Source organism: Canis lupus, chromosome 2 (assembly GCF_011100685.1).
Source record: "Canis lupus familiaris isolate Mischka breed German Shepherd chromosome 2, alternate assembly UU_Cfam_GSD_1.0, whole genome shotgun sequence".
Classification (NCBI taxonomy): domain Eukaryota; kingdom Metazoa; phylum Chordata; class Mammalia; order Carnivora; family Canidae; genus Canis; species Canis lupus.
In genome coordinates, this window is record NC_049223.1 from 18,576,109 (window position 1) to 18,599,690 (window position 23,582).

General features: G+C 37.8%; 1 long non-coding RNA gene across 1 annotated transcript in view; it reads right to left on the reverse strand.

Moving 5' to 3' along the window:
* Positions 1 to 23,582, reverse strand: part of LOC111091443 — a 51,772-nt gene that overhangs the window by 11,626 nt on the left and 16,564 nt on the right. The window contains exons 2-3 of the long non-coding RNA XR_005355270.1: positions 8,023 to 8,143; positions 7,800 to 7,846 (exon numbers count right to left, since the gene is read on the reverse strand). This is a non-coding gene — a long non-coding RNA (uncharacterized LOC111091443). The remainder of the gene's footprint in view (positions 1 to 7,799; positions 7,847 to 8,022; positions 8,144 to 23,582) is intronic.

A 23,582-nucleotide genomic window follows, 5' to 3' on the forward strand; every position in this document is an offset into this window, starting at 1 on the left:
ACCTTTGAGCCAGTGCATTGATTTCATTCCTGAGAACATTGTTTTCTAGTTTATGCTGTACTTTGGCATATTCGTAGTCAGCCAGCAAGTGTTATTTTGAGTTGTCGGTGAATGCAGTCTGAAAACAGTTCACAAAATTCTCATTATTATAACTCATTTTGAGCCAACTTTTTAATAGCCTGTGTGGCCTCTGCATAGAAATTAGAAACTGAGTAAGAAATGATAGTCAGCAGGTTTCATCTTCCACAGTATTATTCAATGAGTTACTGTAGTGACTCAAACAAAACAGAATCCTTGGGTCTTCAAAAATCTCTGATTTCTGTATGCCTTAGGAACACTTTAAAGTAGTTTATTTTGTCGCAAACTTTCTAAGGATTATGACTGAAGACCAGAATTGTTATGGCTTCCCCATCTTTACGGCCCAGACTTCCAGCAGAATGTCAAGACTGCTTTAAATATTTCCTTGAGCACGGAACTCTGAAAGCTCCTATGGCATGTATTCTAAGGAAGTTTTACTCTCCTCTTCGTAACACATGTTGAAACCAATGAATCCTGACCTTCCTGACTTCATAAAATTTCCTGAGGTGAGCCGTGCACCTGCTAGCATTTTGTAATCTCTCAACATCATCACCTTTGCAAGGCAAGATAAAAACAAACCAATGTCTCCTCATTATTCTAGTGCAAGTGACAAATTTGACTTTTATTCATGTTCCTTAGTAGATATACAGTAAGAGTGTACGTACAGTAGTAGACATTTTAGAGGTATGACTTGCCAATCTCTGAGACATCCGAGATTGCCGAGCACTTTTGTTTAATCACAAGCAGTAGGAAATGACATTTCTGACACTAAACATTGCTGCTGTCTTGCCCCAGACACTTCATATAATAGATTCCTGAGTAGACAGTGATATTCTAGTTTTGTTTTTCCTATGTCTAAGATCTCCAAGCTTAAAGGTGTTCTATTCTTGAAGTTTCCAAAGTCTCTTCTCTGTATCTGACCCACCAAATTTGAGTATGACTCCCTGTCTTTGCTTCATCGTCTGCCAGAGGAGAGAAGAGGCATCAGGGATGCATATTCTCTAGTGTTTGTTGTCCTCATCCCTGCAGTTCTTTTCTTCATTCCAAAAATCAACAAACGGGTCGAAAGCATTCTGTCCAAGATAAGAACAAACTAACCTGGAAAAGGACACTCCAGCAGCTCAATAGCACTTGAAATCATTTTAAATACAGCTAATTGTTTCTTCCAGTTGCCTGAAAAATATTCACAAGTAGGTGACTCTAACTGTAAATAAATATTTTTTCCTTCAACATTAAATAATCTAAGAGCTCAAATGAGCCCAAACTTGAGGAAATGAGCAATTGGAACTCTAGAAGAACATATTGTTTTTTACTGTTAAAATTGTCTTCATTCGAGACACGTGATACTGTTTTTTTGCCAGATGCCATCTGTAGTTCAACTCCTGGGATTTCATGATAAGGAAATTCTTTAAGAAAGCTGTCTTTGATTATCAAATAACATTTTCCTCCATTTCCTTTCGGCTTGATCGCTGAAATGTGTTGACGTTTTGGTTCTCCAATGTGACCAATAGAAAAGCAATTGTAAAAATCTAGCATTCAGTTGTATATGAAAACTAATGTCCCCTTCATTAATTCTCCCCAAACCTACAGAATGTCTATCCTGCACTGGTTTCTAGAGCTACAAAGGTGGGACAATTTACCTATAAGAAACTCATATCCCAGGGAAAGAATAGCATGTTAAAGAATGACAGTGATGTGATCAGAGAGAAATGCCCAGAGAGCTAGAGGAACACAGGAGAGGGGTCCTGACTACCTGGTTGCTGGTTAGGAGATGGTTTTTCATCATTCACTTAGGGGCAGAGGCCCAGGAATAGGCAGGGGTTATAGACTCTTGCCAAACTTAATTTCATTGCTCTAATACTTAGCAGCAGCGCAAGTGTTATTTGTCTTTTCAAAACGAATTAATTTGAATCCTACTCTTAAAGCCAAGAAAGCCTCTGGTATAGATTTCATTTTCTTTAATGTTTTTTCTCGTCTCTCTTTATAAACCTCAGTTTTCTCTTCTCTAATGTGAGAATAATAAAAGTCAAGACCACCACATATGGCATTGGAGGCTGTGTATTACACAACTCCAAGAGGCACCATTTATATAGACCAGTAGATGAGTGGTGCCCCCTGGAGTTGTGCAGTTATTATTAACAGTACCTAACCATAGGGCTATGAGGAAGAGTGCATGAAGATCCACGTAAAGTGGTAAGTACGCAAGGATTCAGTGCTTGCAGCATTGCTATTATGATGAGGACAAGATGAGGAGGATGATTATCTCATAAAAATTCTTTTTTATCTTTTCAAAGTGTTAGTGAGAAAATTCTAGAAGCTAATGATACACAAATGTAACTCCTAATGAAATAAGTGAATATTACATATTTAAAGGGACTTCTCTGCTATATACATTGTGATTAATCAAGACAACATTGTGAAGTGTCTTATACTTTTTTGGGGGGGTAATATAGATGATTGTCTTTTTTATTTCTGAATGGAGGAATTTTAGTAGGTACCCTGTGTTTCTACTTTTTTTTTTTTTGTTACAGTGTAATGGACTTTTTAGTAGTAACTTTCCATAGGTTTTAGAAATCTATAATAAATTGTATACTTCAGAGTAAATTAATAGTAGCTGGCTTCAGAGATAGACTAGAATGGCTAGATTTTTAAAATCTTAATATTTGAAAAAAAGCAAAATTAATGCATTTATGCTTCCTATTAAAGTATAAATCTAGCATTAAGACATTTCAGTGACTATGCTTTGTGCTTAAATCCTTGAAGAGCCATAAAGATGTGTTTGGTTCATTATTGATCATTTCCTTAAAAGTGTGTACCTATTATTGATATTTTAGTATTTATGTTCCAGAATAATAAAGATGTGCTGAACATGCTTCTGTGCTTTCATTAATGCAAATTCTAAAACACCACATTTGTCTAATGAATGTCTCCAGATATTTAATTTCATGGACCGTTGCTAGGTAGGATACATTTAACTCTCGTGCCATTTGCATTTCAGGAAATTTCTGAAAGGCAGCACATTTACTTTTATCAGGAAACTTTATCAAGATGTTAAATGAAGTGGAAATATTGAAGTGTGGTTTAGGGTAGGGCTAGCAAGCATATCCAACAAACCTCAAGATGTAGAATGTTTCGAATGATGTTGGTGTTTATTTCTAAGTTTTGTAAATTTAGTAGGAGTTTCTGACTGGGAGTCAACCTCCAAGCCATCAGTTACTCTGAGGCTCTGACTTGTTGCACTTCATGTTCTGTGTCTTCGATGTGTGATTCTAAAACTTGTCCATTTACATCTATCCAACAGAAAGAGGATAGAGATAGAGGAGTACAGATCTGAGGGCTTTTTATGGGCCAGATCTGAATATGACGCCTCTCATTTGTAATCACGGGTCATTGGTAGAATCCCCCACACAGAAGGGTAAGAAACGTCATCTTGATGTAGAGAAAGGAAAAGAAACAGGTTTGGGTGAACAGCTGGAAATCTCTTGGAATAAGGCACCTCTTTTGCACACTTCCTCCACACATAGAACATATTTCTCTCCCCACAGGAGGACAATCCCACATCTCATCTCAGTCATCGAATAGAACTTAGAGATCAGAGTTTCTGGGTGATGAGCAGTCTTCTCCCTAAGGACCAGATGAGGCTCTCAGCATTTTGGGGACCTGTGAATGAAAAGGTGAGTAACCTGTATGCCCCCATCCTCAGGGTCAGAATAAATGTAATGAAATCTCTGAAAGAGAAAAGAAAAGAGTGAGACACACAGCAGAGTCACTGTTCAAAATCTTACTGGCATTGGGAAGGCAGAGTGAGGTCCTCTTTTTGGAAAGATGTGAATTTCTATGTTATAGTCTATCATGCTCCTTGTTAAAGAATTCTCCTGTTAATGACCCCTAACTCAGCCTTTTAGGAGGTTTTTTCTAAGTACCTAACCATAAAATTGGTAAAACAGTGTGTGTATGTGTATGGTAAAATGGTAAAATTTGGTAGAGGAAAGATGACCACATGCCACTGAAACTCTAGCTCAAAGGCAAGAGTTTGGAGAACACATTAGGAATGTTAGTTGTTACCACTTATATTTAGGAAAGGATTTCAAGCAAGAGATGAGCTTGGGCAAGAATTGGCTAGCTTGAGACAGAGATGGAAGGAAGTAGAGCGAAATTGTAAATCTGGTGACTCAAAATGTACACAAGCCCCTCCTTTTGAACTGACCTGAGGCTGGAAGAGGTAAGACCCAAAAAAATTATTTTAAGACTGCCACTAACCAAACATGATTTTAAAGTATTAAATGCTGCTGCTCTGTAGTTTCTTGACACTTTCAGCACTCACAAATACAACTTGTAATTGCCAATTTATTTAATGATTATATAAATAGAATAAGCATGTAATGAAATCTAATGTAATCTTCATTAGTTGGTATTCACTGCCCCTATAATAGTAATCATAAATTCACTACGTGATGAAGCCATATCATCTTTGTCTACAAATATGCACGTGGGCTTGCATCCCCAAAACGATTACATTTTCTACCAATTTACTGTTTTCCTCCATTAACATCCTTTATAATCTCTCTGTAATATTGGGCTTCACTCTAAGTGCTTCTCATTTTGCTCAGAGTGACTTTGTAACAATAACTCCCATTTACTGAATGTAACTACCATTTTACTTACATTCGCGATTGCCCTTATCCTCAGGTACAATTATTTCTGTAGGTAGTATGGTTATTTTCATTTTTCTTTTCATGTAGGCTCTATGCCCAGTGTGGAATCCAAGGCAGGGCTTGAACTCACAATCCTGAGATCAAGACCTGAGCTGAGATCAAGATTTGGGCATTAACTGACTGAGCCACCCAGACACTCCGGGTATTTTGATTTCTATTTGCAGGCAATTCACTGTGTACAACAAGAAAGGAAATTCACTAAAATGTACTATATTACACGCAATTTGGCCTCATAGATGAGCTTAGGCAAGAGATGAAAAACCCTCAGAATGAAGACAACCACTTCTTCAGTCACTACTACGTGTTTCAGAACCACACTGACTTCTTCTATATCAGGCTTCTAAGAGTCCTTTCTCTTTGCTGTCTTTCTCTGCCCATCCCATTCTCTCATTCTCCGGTTCCAGACACAAGCAGAGACCCTGTGTCTGCTACTCCTTCTCAGTGGTAACTTTCAGGGTGAAAATCCGACAGCTTGGGTTTGGGTCAGACATCCATTCCAGGTCATCACTCATAGCACGGCCACTTCCACCCTAGTCCGAGGAGGGGAGTACTAAGAGAAAGGGTACTTCTGTGGGCTCAACAGACACCCTAATATATATATACCTCAACCGCCATTCCAAAAATAAGGAAACACATTCAGAAGGTAAATAATGTAGCCAAACTGTTAATAATAAGAGGAACTAGCAGGATTTGGACTGAGTCTGTGTGAATCCAAAATCCATAATGTTGAGTTTTGCCACTGAGCTTACTGTGGAGAGTACCAATCAGCAATTCCTTGTGGGTTTTTTTTAAAGATTTTTTAAAAATTTATTCATGAGAGACACAGAGAGAGAGAGGCAGAGACATAGGCAGAGGGAGAAGCAGGCTCCCTGCAGGGAGCCCGATGCAGGACTCAATCCCAGGACCCCGGGATCTCTCTCACCCTGTGCCTAAGGCAGACACTCAACCACTGAGCCACCCAGGCGCCCCCAGTCAACAACAGTTCTTTGAATCACCGTCTTATACTTACTTTTCACTACCTGGGTTCGGTTGAATATAAATCCTTTTTTTTGTGTGTGTGTATAAATCCTAAAGGAATAGTTAAGCTCTTCCTGCCATCATCATTGTCATAATAAATGTTATTAGAGATTTTAATAAATTTTCAATAAACTAGTCATCTCTTTTAGGATTTCTCCCACACTAACACAGCCCAAAGAAGTAAGACTTCAAGGCCTTTCTTTTAATTTATTTTCCCATTAAACCCATTTGGATTTCCCAGAAATTACATACCAAAAAAATAAAAATGTTTAATTCATCGATGGGCAGAAATGTGAGGCCTGTTGAGTCGATGATACAGTTCCCCGCGAGGTGACACTCTGGAGGCTGGTTATTCATTGTTGGAGCCTTGTAATTCTCCTTTATAACCAAAATAAAAGAACACACTTTGAACCAGCTGCTTTCCTAGCTAAGACACTTTTGTCCTGCAAGGAGAAGTGAAGGTGAACAGAGGGTGAAATGTTTGCTGTCATCAGGAAACAGATTTTTAATGATTCTGGGAAAACAAAAGTAATAAGGGAAATACCAGGTGGAGGACTCTGTGCAAAAATGGTTCTGCATGTAATCTCACAAGGAAGAAAGCAGGGACTGCTCTGTGGTGTTGAACCTGTCTAAATGGAAACAGGCTGTCCCATAAAATCAGCACGAACTCATACATGCAATGGCTTTGTGCTATAGATTTACTAGCCTGTAGGGCCCTCTAGGGACCACACCGCAATCTCCAAAGCTCATTTCAATCAGACCACAGAACGAGAGGTGAGATGATAATGTTTCAGGCCACCGAGGTCTACAGCTCAATCTTGCCGCCAAGAGATTTTCTCCAATATGTTATCTGACTTCATTCACAAGGTGCAGAACAAACAGTTGGGGGATGAAGGAGGGAGGCCGAGTCTTATTTTCTTAAAGGATTGTGATTTTTTTTTTAAAGAAGAGGGTGGCTATTGGGGTCAGAATTTTCATAATCACCACGCTCCCCTAATAAGTTGGACTGTGGCTAAATCAGATTTGCTCTCCTCCTGAAATGCAGGACTCATGGAATTTCAGGTTTCCAAGTGATGATTTGGTGTGACTGTTCTCTGCAGTTCAGGGGCGGTGAGGTTGGCTGGAGCTGGGGGTGTCCAGTGGGGTGAGGAAGGCTGACAGCAGCCCGTGGGAGTGCCTCTGCTCCGGTGGCTGCAGCTTTCTCGTACACAGAATGCCACTCACAAACCATAAACTCTGGATGGTCGAAAAATTGGCACCGCTCCTCCTAAAATGGCCATAACGGGATCATTAAGGATGAAACCGAGCCCTGTGATTGCTAAATGGGAGATGGTAGGAATCCGCAGCTTCTGACTTTCAAAGCTTTCTGAGGATCCAGTGGTTTGCTCAGGGCTCAGTACTCCTATTCGTTAGTAGGGGGATGCAATTCTTACCTCCTCAATGTGGGGACTTTACACCCTCCAATAAACAGTGGAAGAGATTCTTCTATTCACTTGCTCCGGCTTCGGCTTGTAAAGCCTCGGGTATTCACACATTTCAGCTCATGGGATCTTTATTGGGGGCCATTGTAACAATTCTAGCCTGGATCTCCTTTCTGTAGTGGGTCCTCGGTGTTATAAATGATTTAGTGGAAATTGAAAAATATTGATCGATTCATAATTTCGTAAGGCAATGCAAGCAACTGGGGAAAATGAAAGAATAAATGTTTCTTTTTTAAGTAAAATCGCTCTCAGGAAACAGGTAGTTCTTCCCTCTTTTCTCAGGCTAGATGTTAATCCCTCCGGTGCCCCTGTCCTTCCAAAATAGAGTAGCTTAAAGGAAATCTTCCTTTCTATGCGTATATGTATGTCTGAGTGTATGTAAGCCTCTTTCTGGTATTTTTAGCTGATTCTGATATGACAAAACAGTAAGAGTAGTGCTACGAAAAGCAATTTGACCAGAGTGAATAACATGGACGTGAGATTATAAAAAAGAATTATGGCTTCTTACCTTCTCATTTTTTCTATGATGTCCTCAAACTGGCAGCTCTTAATCACCTGTTAAAGAATAATGCTTATATTTTGGTTTAAAAGGGAAATACCAATGAGACACCCCAGCAGTACTGACCCCATATATTTTCTTCTAAAGCATGGTTGATGGGGAAGGGACTTCAGACCTGCTGGGGGTATACAGAGCAGCAGTCTATTTTTGCCTATTTGTATCGTACACCTACCATGTCACAAGAAGGAAAAGTTGAATTTGGTTTGTTCAAAGTAGGAACATTTATCGAGTGTCTTCTGTAGTCGGTGCCAACTCTTCGCTGAACTCGAACTCTTAGCAGGTGCATGGTAAATCTGATAAATGTATCAAACGAACGTTATACAAGCATAAGCGTCAGATGAAATGCTGCGCTGAGTGGGTTGGAAATGTGATGTGGACTAAGTACACACTAGCACAGATTATTGGACTAGTTAACCTCATGCCACTGTCAAAGAAGGAAAAGTGTTTGGGAAACGGGTGAAAACTTTAACTCCTGAGTAAATAAGAGGGTGCTGTCAGGATAGTAAACTGTTGTACTCAAAATGTGCCAAGGGCAACCGATTGAATAATTGCAGTAGCTCAGGAAGCCTTGACTTCATGCCATGAGGCATTATGTATTAGAGAAATGATTACTACTGCAGAAATAAATTACTGATGATTTGTTTCGTGTTACGAGTCTCCAGGCCCTTCCAAGTATGCCATAGCTTGGTGCATTTCCAAGAATAAATCAGATGGGGACCTTACCTTCAAGAACCTAACAAGCTAGTTAGGGAAGTAAGATACATAGTTAATAACTCCAACAGAGACTGGAAGTGAGACATGGCATATGAAATAGGAAGTGCATTGGCCATAGTGTGCTGTGCAGATCGCAGGTCTTCCTTCTGTAAGGAATCTGTGGCAGGGGGTGTAGTTAGTTAATGGGCTGCAGCTCATACCTTCAGGACACACTGCAGAGGCCATGCCCTCCCTGGCCAGTCACTGACCAGAGGGATGGGATCCTAGCACAAAGCCATTTCTGCCCAATGCAGGACTCTAACATACCATCTTTGCTCTAGGGCTCCCCAGCCTGGTGAGATTTTCACAGAGCTGCCCTGGAGTCTGAGGCTCTTCTATCCAGTCCTCCTGCCTTTCCTTTCACGGATACCAGGTTCACATCTGGTCTGAAGTCTCTGTCAACTCTTACCCCCAGCTCTTCACCTTTCACAGGTGATTCTCCTACTAAATCTTTTGCATTTCTAGTTTTATGTTTCCTGGAAAGCCAGAACTGATACCTAAAGTTAAAGGGCTTGGAAGATTCAGGAAAGAGATCAGTCCATTTATGTGTAGGAATTAGAAAAGCCTACAGAGATAAAGGACCTTTTGCATTCTCTACAAACTAGATATTAATAATAATAAAGTTCAGCATATTTATTATTTTTTTTTAAATATTTTTTTTAAGTTTTATTTATTTATGATAGTCACACAGAGAGAGAAAGAGAGGCAGAGACATAGGCAGAGGGAGAAGCAGGCTCCATGCACCAGGAGCCCGACGTGGGATTCGATCCCGGGTCTCCAGGATCGCGCCCTGGGCCAAAGGCAGGCGCTAAACCGCTGCGCCACCCAGGGATCCCAGCATATTTAAAAATAAGTATGAATGGAATGCCTGGGTGACTCAGTCAGTTAAGCATTCGACTCTTGGCTTTGGCTCAGGTCATGATCTCAGGATGGTGAGATCAAACTTCGTGTCAGGGTTGAGCTCCAAGTCTGCTTGAGATGCTCTCTCTTGCCTTCTCCCTCTGCCCCTACCTCGCTTTCACTCTCTCTCTCTAAAATAAATAAATCTCTCTCTTTTTAAAGATTGTATTTATTTATCACGGAGAGGCAAGACACAGGCAGAGGGAGAAGCAGGCTCCCTATGGGAAGCCTGATGCAGGACTCAATCCCAGGACCCCAGGATCACGACCTGAGCCAAAGATAGATGCTTAACCACTGAGCCACCCAGGTGCCCCAAGAAATAAATCTTTGAAAAAAGTATGAATGGTTTATAATAATGAATGCTAATATCATTCATTAAGACTGCTCTAGTGATGCTCCATTTATTTCAACACCAATTATAGCAAAATTCATCAGTGAGATTCCAGGACGCCTCTTTCCTACCTGGTATTCTAACAGTTAGTTTATATGAATCTCTTTTCTCCTCCTCTTCCTATTCCACAGATAAGGAAACTACAAGGTTGTGAAGTTACATAAATTACTGGGGGCAGCCAAGTGACAAAGTGAAGAAAAAAATGTTCCAGTAATGATCTCAGCCTGTGAAATATTCAGCTACCAGGCTGGGATTTATGTCTTTGAGAAGAGAAACCATTAGTGTCTAGCACATCACTCTACATTAATTTTCCTAAAACATTTACTCACTTGCTCAAAAAACTTCAGTAGCTTTCCCTTTTTTTAGAGAAGATCCAGAGAATACTGAAGTCTCAAAGTGCTCCTTACTCCCCCCAAATGGCAGGGAGTTGTGTGGTTAAACATGATCAACAAACATTTTGCACCTTATCCTATACTGGGGACTCACCATGAGTGTTAGCACACGGAAGATTTTGGAAGTCCCAAGGAAAGACATTCAACTTTATCTCGGTGTTTCCTAAACCTCTTGATCAGGGAGTTCTTTTTTTCTTTTCTTTTTTTTTTTTTTTTTTTTTTTTTTTAGAATTTTTTTAAAGATAGATTTATTTATTTATTTATTTATTTATTTATTTATTTATTTATTTATTTATTTATGATAGACAGAGAGAGAGGCAGAGACACAGGAGGAGGGAGAAGCAGGCTCCATGCCGGAGCCCAATGCGGGACTCGATCCCGGGACTCCAAGATTGCGCCCTGGGCCAAAGGCAGGCGCTAAACCGCTGAGCCACCCAGGGATCCCATTGATCAGGGAGTTCTTAATTCAACTATACCTAAGACATACCTCACAGAATTAGCCTTTTTTTTTTTTTTTTTTTTGAGAAATTCTAGCTTGGAGAAGGTAAAAAGTACTACTTGGCCTTATATATAAATACATAGATGTGTATATTTGCTTTTCCTTTATTTCTAAAACATTTTGTTTGATTCTCATCACACAACACATGTACAATACATTTTAATTAAAATTTATACTCAGAAGTGTAAGGAGGAGCCCTCTTATAGTGACCCTACACCACTTAATTTTGGAGACTTTCAAAAGTCCATTTATAACCATATATGTATAAAACAATACATAAATGTCACATGTTTAAGTCATGTTAGATGTTAAATCATGGGAATCTCCTTTTCTCTCTCTCTCTCTTTCTTTTTTTCTTCCCTCCCAAATATTGGTATTATTCCCATCTCTCCACACTACCAGCTGGTTAACTGTCATAACAATCTGCTGTGTAATCTTCTGTACCTTTCTCCATGTTTTATATAAACATATACACAAATGTTTAAATTTGTTTTTTACTAAACAGAGAATCATATACACTTCTCTAGATCTTAGCTTCTCACTGAATACATTGAGAGAATGCTTCTGGGTTTGATCCTCTTGCTACCATTTTTAAATTATTGCACAAGGGTAGATGGTATGGAGGTGTCAATATTTCTTTAGCCATTTTGCTATTGATGGGCACTTACTTTTTTTTAACTTCTACAATTTTTAAAAAATAATTCTGAACAAGGGTACCTGGGTGGCTCAGTTGGTTAAGTGTCTGCCTTCAGCTTGGGTCATGATCTCCAGGTCCTGGGATCAAGCTCTGTGTTGGGCTCCCTGCTCATTGGGGAGTCTGCTCCTCCCTCTCCCTCTGCCTTTTACCTGTTCCTCTATCTCTTTCTCTCAAATAAATAAATAAAATCTTAAAAAAAATAATTCTGAACATATAGGGTGCCTGGATGACTTAGACGGTTAAGTGTCTGACTTTGGCTCAGGTCATGATCTCTATCTTGGGATTGAGCCTCATGTTGGGTTCCTGACTCAGTGGGGGGTCTGCTTTTCCCTCTCTCTCTGCCCCACCCCTGCTCATGCTCACATACTGTCTCTCAAATAAATAAATAACATCTTATAAACAAATTCTTAAAAAAAACAAAAATTATTAAAAATAATTCTGAACATATATTCCTATAAACCACAGCACTTATTTCTATGAGATGGCCATGATGGAGTCCAGGATTGAGAATACTAATACTATTTATATGCATATAAATTATGTATATACGCAAATTTATACACACACACTTTGTTTTGTTTTGTTTTGTTTTTATACACACACTTTGAATTTTAATGGATACTATCAGATTGCTTTCCAAAAGATTTCAGCATTTCATATTTCTACTACCAAATATAAGAGAACCTTTTCCCTGATGGGCCACCAGCAGTAGGTATCTGTTTTATTCCTCCAATAAAGGAATATTATGGTTGCCATATATTATGGGGTCCAATGACACCTATTATTTTAATTTGCATTTTCCTGTCTACTAGGACAATGGGACTGATTTTTGTGTTTGATAGTTGTGGCCGATAACATTAGTGTCCTGACCTATCATCTCACACTTAACCTTCTCTGTGAATGCCAGCTGGACCTTTATGTGCCAACACTTGCATTTCTTTGAGAGAGGGCTTTGTTTGGCTGCTAGGATCCACGTGGCCCATACACATGACAAAACAAAATGTTGGGAAATGAAATGCTCACTGGAAGCAATCCTCTACCAGTGACTGATGAGATAACTTGAGCAGAATAACTCTGAACTCTATGTCTATGATATTTCCCCAGAGTTCCCCAGCTACATTAAGCTCCAGCTTCTAAAAATGGTGATTTACTTAATTGTGTACTTTTTACTGGCTCCTTAACTTCCTTGTCTTACTCTCCCACTCCCAAGTAGGCCAGACTCTGTGTCCCAGAGTCTGTGTCTAGGGGAACCTGGCCTAAAAGGTAGTCATTTGTATTGTCTTTTAGGAATTGTCTGTTGGTACATTTTCTTGATTGAAGCTTGATTCCCCAGAAGACCTGTCTTACAAGGGCTGAAACTATGGAAAAAGAAAAGACACAGCTGCTGCTGGAGTTGCCACCTGAGGCAGAGAAATGCCTTGTCTTTTCCTTCTGTCTTGATTTCCAGACACCCCCGTCGCCTATCACTGACTGGAATCCAGCCAGACCATTTGTCGAGGGTACAGGAAAATGCAGCCTGCAGGTCCCAGTCCCTGCTATTCAAAGTAGAGTAGCCAAAAGACAAGGAATGAATTTGAGACCCAACAGACTCAGACCTGACCCATGGCCAAAAGTATGGAGAGCCAGTTATGTCAGTGCTATTTATTAAATCATCTTTTCTTTCCCGTGAATTGAATATTATATTAAACTCCCATTTATCCTACCCAATGAGATATATATCTATCTGGGGAGTCGATGCTGTTTCACCAATCTGTTTGTCTAATCAAATACAAATAACAATGTTTTGATTACAACTTTAAAATACTTAGTCAAGTGTCACCTCTTCTTTTTAATCATCTTTCAACTAATCTCAAACACTTGTTCTTTCATATAAACTTTAGGTTGTTTAAATTAAATTTTAAAAATTACACTCATGGGAATTGCAATTACAAATTAATTGTTTGAGAGGTGACATTGTCACATCTTCTGATACTATATCCTTAGTTCCCTTAGTTCGTTGTGTTTTAGCTTTACATCTTTGAATAAAACTTTATAGTTTTTATTATAGGTTCTTTGTTAGAAAAAATTTATTCCACATATTTTCAACTTTTGATACAATTGTGAATGCAATTTTCCCTATCTAAATTTCTAGCTGTTGCTATGACATAGACATAATTATTACTATAGGGATTTTTGTATGTTTTTCTTATATCCATACACCTCAACCAATTCCCTTATTAATCTAACAGATTTTTCAATGGTCTTTTAAAATCTATTTCTTTTTTCTTTTTATCCTCCCTCACCGCTCCATGTGCGTCCCTCCCGAAGCTGCGCGCTCGGTCGAAGAGGACGACCATCCCCGATAGAGGAGGACCGTTCTTCGGTCAAGGGTATACGAGTAGCTGCGCTCCCCTGCTAGAACCTCCAAACAAGCTCTCAAGGTTCTTTTTAAATTTAAATTCAATTTGCCAACATATAACACCCAGGGCTAACAGATTTTTTTTTTCAACTAGGGGTTTTGAGTTTTCTAGGTATACAGTGTGAACAACAAAAACTTTTCTCTCTTCTTTGCAGATACATTACCAATGTGTTTTTCTGGTATTTTGTATTTATCAGGACTTCTAAAGCAACATTCCATATTAATATGAGTGATGGGCATCCTCACCTTGTTCCTGATTTTAATGAAAGTGGCCTTAGCATCATTTAGGATAATGTTTCCTATTGCTTTTTGTAAACAGAATTTATCTGACTTATATGGTTCTCTTCTATTCCTACATTATTTAGAATTTTATTAGACTAAGTTGTTTTATTTTATCAACTGACTTTTCATCATCCATTGTCATGACAGATGCTTTCTCTCCTCTAACTTGTTAATATAATGAATTATGTTGATAGATACTATGATAGTAAAGCATCCATGAATTTATGAAACAAATCTAGCTTGATTATAATGTTTTATTCCTTTGAAAAGGTTGCTGGATTCCATTTCTAGTAGAATATTTTGCATTTCTATTTATGTAAGATTGGTTATATTTATGTAAGATATTTCCTTTTCTTTTTATATCACCTTTATCAGTTTTTAAATAGAAGTTAGGATTGCTTCCTAAAAGGATTTTGGAAGCTTTTAATATTTTCATCTGATCTAGAATTGTTTAAATACCAAAATTCAAGATTTTATTTTTGGAACTCAGCTGTAACAATACCTGGCACTACTGTCTTTTTTTTTTTTTTTTGCCCTATTTTTTTAATTTTTATTTATTTATTCATGAGCGACAGACAGAGAGAGAGAGAGAGAGAGAGAGGCAGAGACACAGGCAGAGGGAGAAGCAGGCTCCATGCACCGGGAGCCCGACGTGGGTTTCGATCCCGGGTCTCCAGGATCGCGCCCTGGGCCAAAGGCAGGAGCCAAACCGCTGCGCCATCCAGGGATCCCGCTACTGTCTCTTTTATGGTAAATCTTTAATCATCTTTGCAGTCTTTTCTATAGTAATTTGTCTATGTATGGTATTCACATCATTTGGGATCAATATAGGCAGCTTACATTTGACCCAAAATATGTACATTTTCTTTAGGCTTTGAACTTGATTGCTATGAATTATATCTAACATTTTCTTAAAATTACTTCATCTTTGTTATCTATTTTTCATGTTTTCCTTAGTCCTAATCTTGTACATTTTTGTTCTCTTTTTCTTGGAAGCTCTTGATTTGGTTTTTATTTTTTTTATGTTTTTTTATGTTTTTTTTATTTTTATTTTTTTTTTGATTTGGTTTTTAAAACAGCTTTATTGTGGTATAATTAATTTACAAAAAAATTCCAAATATTTAATGTATACATTTGGTGACTTTGAACATACACATACACTTCTGAAACCATCACCACAGTCAGGGTAATAAACATCTTCATCACATCCACAAGTTTCCTTTTACCCCTACATCATATTTTTTGTGGTAAAAACACTTGAGATCTACTTTCTTAAGAAACTTTTTAGCGTATAACATTGTTAGCTATAGGCATTAGGTTGTGGAGCAGATCTCTAGAACTTGTTCATCTTGCGTAACTGAAACTTTATATGTATTGAACAACAACTACCCATTTCCCCCACCCCTAAGCCCCTAGTAACCACCAATATACCTTCTGCTTGTATGAGTTTGACTGTTTTAGATATCTCATGTAATAGGATCATGTAGTATTTGTCCTTCCATGACTGGACTCTTTCCCTTAACATAATGTCCCCCAAGTCCATCCTTGTTGCATGTGTCAGGATTTCCTTCTTTTTAAGGCTGAATAATATTCCATTGTATGTATATACCACATTTTCTTTATCCATTCATCCATCATGGGACATTTTAGTTTGTTTCCATATCTTGGTTATGTGTAAGTGCTGCAACGAACACGAGAGGGCTAATATCTCTTTGAGATACTTTTTTTCAATTCTTTCGAATAACTACCCAAAGTGAGATTGCTGGATTAAATGGTAGTTGTATTTTTAATTTAGCTACCATACTGCTTACCATAGTAGCTATACCACTTTATATTCCCAAAAAGAATGTTACAATGGTTCCAATTTCTTCTCATCCTCCCTGACATTTATTATCTTTTAAAAATAATAGCCATCCTAACAGGTGTAAGGTGATAGCTTATTATGATGTGGCTTACATTTCCCTGATGAGTAGTGATGTTGAGCATCTTTTCAGATGCCTTTTGGCCATGTGTATATCTTCTTTGGAGAAACCTCTACTCATTCCTTTGCCCATTTTTTAAAGTGGGCTATTTGGGTTTTTTGCTATTGAGTCTGTAGGAATTCTTTGTATATTTTGGATATTATCAAATATATGGTTTGCAAATATTTTTCTCTCATTCTGTAGGTTGTCTTTTTGCTCTGATGATTTCTCTTATGATGGTGCTGTGCAGAAGTCTTAATTTGATGTAATTGCACATACCCGATTTTGCTTCTGTTGCTTATGCTTTGTTGTTAAATCCAAGAAATCATTGCCAAGACCAACTTCGTGAAGTTTGTCACATGTTTTATTCTAGGAATTTTATAGTTTTAGATCTTACATGTAGGTCTTCATTTTGTGTTGATTTTTGCATATAGTGTAAGATAAGGATCCATTTCCATTCTTTTGCACTTGGATTTCTAATTATCCCAGCACCATTGGTTGAGGACACTCGCCTTTCTCCATTGTGTATTCTTGGCACCCTTGTTAAAGATCAGTTCACTGAATACACGTGGCTTTTTTGGGGGGCTTTTATGTTCCACTGGCCTATTTTTATGCCAGTACCATACTGTTTTAATTTTTTTCTTTATTTTTTGTTTAATTTGAGTATAGTTAACATACAGTGTTATATTAGTTTCAGATCATATTGTTTTAATTACTATAGCTTTGTAATATGTTTTGAAATCAGGAAGTGTGATGCTTTCAGCTTTGTTCTTTCTCAAGATTGCTTTGGCTAGTTGGAATCTTTTGTGGGCCCATAGGAATTTCATGGGTTTTTTTTTTTTTCTATTAAAAATGCCAGTGGTATTTTAATAGGGATTGCACTGAATTTGTAGATCACTCTGCATAGTATGGATATTTTAACAATATTAAATCTTCCCATCCACAAACACAGAATGTCTCTCCATTCATTTGTCTTCTTTAATTTCTTTCATCACTGATTTGTAGTTGCTGGTTTAAAACTTTAATCTCTTTTGTGAAGTTTATTCCTGAGTATTTTATTCTTTTTATGCTATTGTGGATGGGATTGTTTTCTTAATTTCTCTTTCAGATAATTTGTTGTTGGTGTATTTTTTTACGTTGATTTTGTATCTTGCAACTTTACTGTATTTATTTAGTTCTAAGTTTTATTTATTTAGTTTTTGGTGGAGTCTTTAGGATTTTCTCTCTCTGTATATGATCATGTCATCTATAAACAAATAATTTTACTTCTTCCTTTCCAACTTCAATGCCTTACATTGCCTTTTTTTCTGTTGTGTTAGGACTTCCAATAGTATGTTGAATAGAAGTAGCAAGAGTGGGAATTCTTGACTTGTTCCAGATCTTAGAGTAAAAGCTTTTGGAGCTTTTGGTTTTTCACTATTTAGTGTGATAATAGGTTAGGCTGTTCACAAACCTTTATTGTGTTGAGGTACATTCTTTCTATATCTAGTTTATTGAGAGTTTTCATCATTAAAGGATGTTGAACTTTGCCAGATGCTTTTCCTGCATGTGGAATGATGCATGATCATGTGATTTTTATCTTTCAATCTGTTAAGTGACTTATAAATGTTGAACCATCTTTGCATCTCAGGGATAAATTCCAGTTGGTCGTGGTGTATGATCCTTTTAATTTGCTATTGAATTCATTTTGCTGGTATTTTTTTGAGGATTTTTGCATCAATCTTCACTGTCAGGAATATTGGCCTGTAGTTTTATTTCCTCATAGTGTCTTTGTCTGGTTTTGGTATCAGAGTAATGCTGGCCTCATAAAATGAGTTTGGAAGTTCTCCCTCTTCAATTTTTTGGGAAGACTTTAAGAGGTATTGGTTTAATTCTTCTTTAAATATGTAGTAGAAATCACCAGTGAAGCCATCTAGTCTTTTCTTTGTTGGAAGGTTGTTTTTGCTTATTGATCCAGTCTCCTTACTAATGATTGGTCTGGTCAAGCGTTCTTATTTCTTCACAATTCAGTCTCGGTATAAATTGTATGTTTCTAGGAATTTACCCATTTCTTCTCTTTTCTAATTTGTTGGCATATAATTGTTCATGTTAGTCTCATGATCCTTTTTATTTCTGTGACATCAGTTATAATGTATGTTCTTTTTCTTGATTGAGCTCATAAGAGTTTGTTTATTTTATTGGTCTTTTGGAAGAATTGGCTTTGGGTTACATCCCATCTCTTGTGGGTTTTTCTTTTTCTATTGCTTTTTGTTATCTTAATTCCTTTTTCTGCTGTGTTATCTTTTTTATTTTGTTTCTAATTTCTTTTTTTAATAAATTAATTTTTTATTATTTATTATTAAATTATTCTAATTTCTTTTTTTAATAAATTAATTTTTTATTGGTGTTCAATTTACCAACATACAGAATAACACCCAGTGCTCATCCCGTCAAGTGTCCCCCTCAGTGCCCGTCACCCACTCACCCCCACCCCCCGCCCTCCTCCCCTTCCACCACCCCTAGTTCGTTTCCCAGAGTTAGGAGTCTGTATGTTCTGTCTCCCTTTCTGATATTTCCCACACATTTCTTCTCCCTTCCCTTATATTCACTTTCACTGTTATTTATATTCCCCAAATGAATGAGAACATACACTGTTTGTCTTTACATTTTTAAATTTTGTTGTCTAAAATCATGATGGCGTTTGTGCAGGAAAATGCTAACTCAGCAAGGCTGGCTGCTCAAACTGCACACTGACAAGAAAGACCTGTCTTTGGAATTGGCCCTTTGCTGACTCCTGGGAGATGAGCTTTGAAACCTTAGAATATTCTGCTGGGTCAGAGCATTTTTGCATGCCTAAAGCCTTGGGCCATGTGTTACCAGCTTAATCAGATGCTTTATGCTAACAGTGTGATTTTTTTGTGAATACGTGTTTTTGCTCTGCGAGGCTAGAACCTAAGTAGCTGAGGTCAGTCATGCAGATACCGTGTGCCTATGTTTCTGACTCCCAATAAAAACCCACAACACCAAGGCCAGGTGTGCTTCGCAGGTTGACAACACTTTGCATGTGCTGTCACACATCGTTGCCAGGAGACTTAAGTATATCTTTGTGATTCTCCTAGGAGAGGTGACCCGAAAACTTGCATCTGGTTTCTTCTGGACTTCATCCCATGCACCTTTTCTCTTTGCCAATTTTAATCCATTACTTGTCCCTGCAATAAACCATAGCTGTGAATATAATCGTTTTTCTGGGTCTTGGAGTCCCAGTGAATCATCAAGCCTGTGGGTGATGTTGGGAATCCCAGACACATCATTCCAGGTTATAATTTTCCACTAAGTACAGTTTTCACTGTGTGCCAGAGATTTTAGAATGCAGTTCTCTTCCTCTCATTGCTTTCTCTGTGTCGTTCATGACTTCATTTTTATTTTTCTCTTCTAGCCAAAGATGTATTTAGAAGTGAATTTCTTTTCTGAGTAATAGAGACATATGTGAATTTTTATATCCAATTTTATTTGATTATGATCAAAGAACATGGTCATTAAAATTTCACCTTTTAGAAATGAATTCATTTTCTTTCCCTTTGGGAACAAAAACATTCATAATTAAGCATTATTTTTTTTTTACTATTATATGGAAGCAAGATACTATTCCTTTATAGTTCAGATACTCTATTTCTCCACTGCATTCCTCCACGCAGCCAGAAAGAAGGTACTTATCACTTTACTTAATCTTTTCCTATTCCCTCAACTCCTAGATCTTGCTGAATTTATAATTTTTAGTACAAAACTATTATTAGCATTTCACTTGCAGCGTGTGGAAGACAGAAAACTTTGTGTTGTATTTGAATAAGATCTATCAGAGGCAGCTTAAATTAGTGCTATTCTGTTGAATAGCTGTTGGGAAGAGAACTGGTTAAAAAAAAAAGCTTTAAAAAAAATAGAACATGCCGTGTGGTGGATTCATTTTCACAAGACCAGAAAGTTCACATTCTGAGTGGTAGATTATTTATCACAAGTCTGATAAGTTAATTTACAGCTGAAGTGAACAAAATCAATTTCCTATAACAATGTTTTCAAGCTTTGTGGTTAAACCATTATATTTAAATCATATATTTACATTATATGATTGTCAAATACTTATATTTCTCAACATGTCTTGCTTTTTCTTATAACTGTCAGTAAACTTAAGGACAACGTCTCTGATCTAGTTTAATCTTGAATACTGTGAACTCTTCTAGGTAGTTTCCAGCACTGTTTATTTCTTTGCTTATTTAGAGTACTCTAGTAGTCACCAGGATGGAAATATTTTTCTTTGTTCTCTTTCTTGTCTTGCTAAGAGAAGCAATATCAATACAACCCTAGAAGACTTATATCATCAAGACTAGTTTTTCTCTCAAGGCTTCTTATCAATTAAAACTGTAAATTATATTTTTGTCACTGAGGCCAGTCAAATAAACTTTTAACTTCTTTTTTTCTAAAGATTTTATTTATTTATTCATGAGAGACACAGAGAGGCAGAGACATAGGCAGAGGGAGAAGCAGGCTCCCCTTGGGGAACCTGATGCAGGACTCGATCCCAGGACCTCAGGATCACGCCCTGAGCTGAAGGCAGATGCTCAACTGCTGAGCCACTCAAGCATCCATAATATCTTTTTTATTTTTTCAAGATTTTATTTATTTATTAGAAAATAAGTGAGGGGAGGGGCAAAGGGTGAGGGTCAAGTAGACTCTCCACTGAGCAGGGCGCCTAATGTGGGGCTTGATCCTAGGACTCCGGTGTCATGACCTGAGCCAAAGGCAGATGCTTAACCCACTAAGGCACCCAGGCATCCCAGGCCTCTAATTTCTAATCTTCAGATACAATCATTCTTCATTTAGATTTAATGATTTGTATATTTCAGGGCTGGTTACTGACCACTTGCTTTCCCATTCTATCTTTATCTTCTGAGCTCTATTGTGAATATTTTATTGTTTGACTAAAAATCTTTGCCTTGAATAATATTGTCCTTGGATGAGGCTCATAGAATGTTTTTGGAATCCTGTATATTCATAAACAAATATCTTTACCTTCCTGGATGAGTGAATGCTATCTTAGATGGATACATGTTTCTTGGATGGCAGGGGTGTTCTTTGCTGCAGAAGTCTGCAGATGTCCATCAGCTTCCATGTTCATTCCACAGATGAACTTAATGCCAATCTTATAGGGGTGTATGTGTGTATAAATTACTATATTGTCTGTCTAAAATCTTGTAAAAGTTTATTTTTGGTTTTAGAATTCAGAAAATTTGATAGGATATGCACAGGGATGCATCTGGAATTCTCATTTGTTGAACTCCAGGCTCAGTTAATACAGCAAGCATAATACTAGACTGTCAAAGATGTCTTAATCTTCTGAACCTATGAATGTGTTACATTGTATCACAAGGGGAGGATTAAGGTTGTGGATGGAATTAAGGCTGCCAGTAATTTACCTTGAGATGGGGAGATTATTCGGTATTATCTGAGTGTGCCCAGTGTTATCACAAAGGTTCTCATATATGAATAAAGGGGGCAGTAAGGTCAGAGTCAGATAAAGGTTAAAGATGCCATGGTGATGTTTGACTTCTAGAACTGTAAGAAGTCTCAAATGGGTCTCACTGGGCAAAAAATCAAGTGGTCAGCAGGGATAAATGCAGCTATAAGCCACTAATTTTGTGATAATTTGTTAGGGTAGTAACGGGAAACTAATACAGTTGATTTGGCATCAATAGGAACTAGGGGTGGTGGAAGGGGAGGAGGGCAGGGGATGGGGTGAATGGGTGATGGGCACTGAGGGGGGCACTTGACAGGATGAGCACTGGGTGTTATTCTGTATGTTGGTAAATTGAACACCAACAAAAAATAAATTTATTATTAAAAAAAAAAAAAGAGGAGAAAAGTCCTGCTTAAGCTGTCTCTTAATGGCCTGCACAGAGACTGCACATGTCCTCAGGTCTGCTCAAAGCTAACATGTGCCAGGCTGAACAGAAATAGCTGGAAGGTAGAATCAAGAGGAGAGGACATCAGGAAGGCGCTCAAGGCACCATCTTGCTAAACTCCTCATCACTTACCTTTTCAACCTTGTACTTGCTATTCTCTAGCATGATATCTTCACCTTCTCTCTGGACTTCATTCTTTAATAAAACTACAGTACTTACTATTCTTCTGTGTTTGAATTTTAGTGTCCTAATCAGGTTATTAATGTAGAGGTTGCAGGCAGGGAGGGAAAGAGAGAGAGAGGGAAAAGAATGAAACCAGAAAAACAAAGCCATAGATAGTCGGGTGTTGCTTTTGTTGCCTGGTAGGTAACAGTAGTAGAACTGTGGGTCACAGAGATTCTGACACTTTCTGAACTCTATAGGCTAAGAGGTCCCCTACCTAAGGTAAACAAACAATTTAGTGGGGATAATTAACATGACCTAGAGTACAACCAAGATTAGGCTAAAAACAAGAAGTGACGATGGGGATAAAGCCAAGCCTGAGACTTCCAGCGAGGGAATTAAAGAGCAACAGAAAAAATTGAGTAGTCTGGCACACCATTTAGAATCCAGGATTTGTTAATTAAAAGACTTGCTCTCTTTGGCAATAATTACTGCCGACTAGAAAATTTGTAAATGCAGTAGTGCTCTTTTTTTTTTTTTTAACGGAGGAAATGCATTTTCATTTAATGAAAGAAATGTACTTCTCTGTCAAAACTATATATTAACATGGGCAGAAATAAAATAGAAGGCATAAGAATGTGTTTTAGGATAACAAAGGAAAACAGCTGTTTAAGAAATGTAAGTAAAATCACATCGAATGCTCAAGAAAGAATGAAATATATATTGAGAATCTTGTTGGGAGGGGAGAGGATGATTTATCGCATGAAGGGAGAGAAGGTCACCAGCAATGGGCCAAGACTGGGGTGGGGTCCTTGAGAGGCTGTGAAGGGGGCAAGAACTGGTTAGGGCAGGACCAGCAAACTATGGCCTATGGGCCCAATCCAGCCTGCTTGTTATCATAAATAAAGTCTTCTTGAACACAGACACTCATTCATTTAGGTATCATCTGTGGCACTTTATGCTTCAATGGTGGAGTTGAAAAGTTGCCCCAAAGACCGTATGATCCACAAAGGTGAAAGTATTTACGATCTAGCCCTTTACAGACATTTGCTGAACCCTTGAATAGAGGTAGTAGCTCTCAATAGAAATATTGAGATTAGCTATGAAGCACGTTCTGATTAAGTTGTAACTAACAAATTGTCTAAGTTCACAAATGATTTACTTTCTCAAAAATAAAACAGAGTGGATTCAAGACCATCCCCATGAACAGGTGTAGTATGCTTTCTTTGGGAAAGAGACAGGGCTATGGAGTAGAATTTGTGTTTCCCAAGTAACCCTGAGAGTGAGGTGGGTTTTGGACACAGCTCATCTCTATCACGAAAATGAATTGAAAAGACAAAATTGAAAAGTGCTTACCTAGAGAA